The sequence below is a fragment of the Theobroma umbraticum genome, unplaced genomic scaffold (genome assembly GCF_002168275.2).
Source record: "Theobroma umbraticum cultivar Fairchild unplaced genomic scaffold, ASM216827v3 scaffold_67.0, whole genome shotgun sequence".
Lineage (NCBI taxonomy): Eukaryota > Viridiplantae > Streptophyta > Magnoliopsida > Malvales > Malvaceae > Theobroma > Theobroma umbraticum.
In genome coordinates, this window is record NW_018397262.1 from 1,600,088 (window position 1) to 1,604,005 (window position 3,918).

Below are 3,918 nucleotides of genomic sequence, written 5' to 3' on the forward strand. Positions count from 1 at the left end.
GTCAAACGCACATCTTAACCAAGAATTACAATCTGGTAGGGTCTAGCTACAAAATAAAAATTTATTAACTTAAATTTTTAAAGCTGCTTTTGTCTGGGTCCTTGATGTAAAACATCCCAGGATGAATATTTAAGTAATGAGAGAGAAATTAAGAGGAAAATTTGAAGTAGGAAATTAATCAAGGTGTGTCATTATTAATATTACGAAGGCATATATTTCAGCAGTAGGACCCTCATGATGCTAAAATATCTGTTTCTACCTAAATTGGTAAGATTTGCAGGTCAATTGAGACCACAAAAACATCCTTCCTTATTGTCAACAAGAGTATCCTGTTGCTCTTGTTTGATTATTCTAGCCCAATTTTATAATACAGCAGCAAGTGGAATGTTGTGAGATTCATGGCGTGCATGTCTAAAGCACCCATCCATTTAGATTATGAAAACAGCATAAGTCTTATGATTTAGGTGACCCGCCATGCCTTTTGAATATAATAAGATCATAGCTTGACATTTTTGTAGAGTTTTATTCAATGATTATTAGTCTACTATAAAATTCAAAATCACCATAAAGTTTTATAAATTACTTGCCACGTATTCATTTTAACTTATAATTCTTAAAAAAATCAATCACCTATGGTTTTTTCATACAATTATGGTAGACCATTAATCCATGCAATCTCTACAAGTCTAACCATTTGAAAGAGACCAAGCCCCATTTAATTAATTAAAGCTTCAAGTCGTTTGTTAGGGAAACTAACATCATAAATCTTTTACAATTTGCTACCTAATCTTGACACATCTTTTCTTTTGGGTTAGTAGACACTCACTAACCATGAAAAACTTTCTATGACTACCAAACTCAAACAAGTGTAAAGAGAGAGGAAGGTTGAGATAATGAAAGGTTGAAAAAACTTTTGGGAGAATTTGATAACATAGGCATGACGTTTTGCTCATGTGGTGAGCCTAGAATGGTGCCAATTGGCTAATCCCAAAGTGCAAAACATTGATCCAAGGCCTTTTGGTTTTGGAGATTTGCCTTTGTGAACACGAATGGCTTAAGTACACGAGTGGTTGGATTTTCTTGTGGGAGTTTTAAGTTAACTTTGACAAAGATTGGGCACTAGATATCTGTACTGAACAATATGCCAAGATGGCTGCATTTTTGGCTTGCTTTTAGTCATTACATCAGTTCAAAAGGTAGACTAATCCATGCCTTCCCCCACCCTCCCAAAGTCATATTTTCAAATGAAATGACTTAATCATTCTTGTTACGCGTCTTATTTGACTTCAATTGGATTCTAACTACGGGGCCACGTATATTAACCAATTGATTCTAAGATTGTTGGTGGCATGTTTAAGTACTGAGGAATCTGACGAAATTTTATGTGTAGTTGAAGCCGACATAACAGCATAACAGCATGGTTCATGTCCATATAAATATATGTAGATTTTACGTAGTGATGATAACATATATTGGAGCATGGCATCCCGTGACCGTGTGAAGTGTAAAAGACGTCATCGTTGTCAAATTTATGCGAATACTTTCTTCTTTGAATTATAATAGGATAAAATAACTTATTAGAACAATTTAATTTAAGCCCTTCAAATCAACACTTCATCGATTATAATTTAATATTTTTTCATAAAAATATTAAATTTAAACTTTTGAAATGAGAAGATCAGATAACGTGTTGGTATGTTTTTAAAATAAAATGTCGTTTCTTCATATGAAAAGTTATCTTAACACAACGGTTATGTTATATAATGAAAAATTATCTTAACTCAAAAGTTATATCATATAAGACGACTATTAAGTTGTAGGTAAATTTTTTTATGTGAATAGTTATGTTTCTTGAGAAAGTGAAATGTATACTTCTATATCCAAAAATTACGAGATAATTAAAAATTACTACAGCTCAAAAGTTTGAATACGAAAAATTAACTTTTCATATTATTGGTCAAAAATTATATCTTATGTCTTATCAAAAACAACTTAATCCAAACCCTTCAAATAAACACTTCATTGGTTATAATTTAATATTTCTTCATAAAAGTATTAGATTTGAATTTTTAAAATGGTAAAATAGGATTACTACAATGATTAGAGAGAGTTATCTCTCTTTTTATGTAAATCAATTCAAATTTAAATGATGTATTAATTGTATAATAGAAATTTTGATTTGCTACTTCGACTTGGTTTAGTTTTAGTCTAATTTGTTATTTTCTTCTTACAAAATTATTAAAGGAAAAAGGCATAATATATAAAAAAATCTTTGAATTATTTATGAAAATTTAAAAAAGTCTTTATTTTTTTATTATATAATCAAGATCTTGTACTTTTATTTTAAGTTAAATAAACTCTTATAACTAGTAGTTTGTTAACTGTTATTAATTAAAATATCAATTATCATTTGATACCATATGGTGCTGATGTGGTATGTTAACATGCTATGATAGATGTAGTATTTTGATATGATAAGATTATTTAGTCACACAATATTTTTCACCCTTCATGCATAATGGCTTATTTAATCAACATAAAAGTATAAAGGCATGATTGTACGTAACAAAATAATAAAGATTTATTTGACCTTTTTTTAAATAGTTTAAGAATTTTCTTCAACATTATGTCAAGAAAACAAAAGAAAAATGAAGAAAGCAAAACCATAATTGATTAAAATTAATTGAAATGCAATACTAATTCTAACATGATCATGTGTATATAAAGATAAAATGCAAGTACCTTTTTCTTAAAATAAATTTTTAAATTTTAATTATTCACATTAAATGTTATTTACTTTTTATATTCAAGAGCTCTGTTAAAAATATAAAAAATAATTAACGCAATAATCAAATGGTACTTAAATTGTTCAACAAAGGTTCTCAATTCATGTGATCGGCTTAATTTTTTTTTTCCAGATTGAAGTTAGGCAGCATCACTACGCCCAAGCCTCAGGTTTCCCAATCTCAGACCCAATAAGCTGGCCTTATTGAGCTCTACCGAGCCCACCATCAATATTTTTTATTGTTCCACTTAAATTGTTTCGAATTTCCTTCACTCAAATAACAAATAAAAAATTTTACCTTGAAAGCATAATTTCAGAAATGGCCCTCAAACTTTGTCAAAATATGCAATAAAACTTTATCTCTTTTAGTAGATTCAATTAGGAATGGCAATGGATTACAGAATACCCGTGGATACTCAATCCAATTACACAGGATTAGGTTACCCTACAATCAAGTTTGAGACGAGTTTGGACAATGAAATCGAGTTCGGGTATCACCCATTGAGTAGTCGCTACCCGAACTCAATTACTATTTATAAATAATTTATTATTTTAATAGTTAAATTAAAAATATACAATTTTTATCAACTTTACAAGTAATTTTTTTTGTTAAAAATTAACAAATATATGAAAAGTATGGTTACTCTAATTATTAATGTGATAACAGTAATATATTTAAATTAAAACTTATTAGATTATTAATTGTGTTTAAATAATATAAATATCATATCATATAATAAAGAAATATAATTACTATTATATATATACTTTTAATGTAAATATATTTACTTTTTATTTTATGTTAACATTACAAAAATTATAACTTATAAAGTTATTAATTATAATATATACACCATTGTTTACATATGCTTATAATTTATGTACTTAAAGAGAGCTTTTTAGATTAGAATACTTTTGAAACCTAACAATTTGTCTTTTTACTTTTATGAAATTAAGGACAAGTTCATATAGTTAATTAAATTAATTTATGAAACTATGAATATTAATTAATTTGAAATGTCTTTTAATATATATAGTTTACATATTGTGTTAATTTATAATAAATACAATTACTATTATATGTATACTAAAATATTTTTAGTATATATATACTTTAAATATAAACATATTTA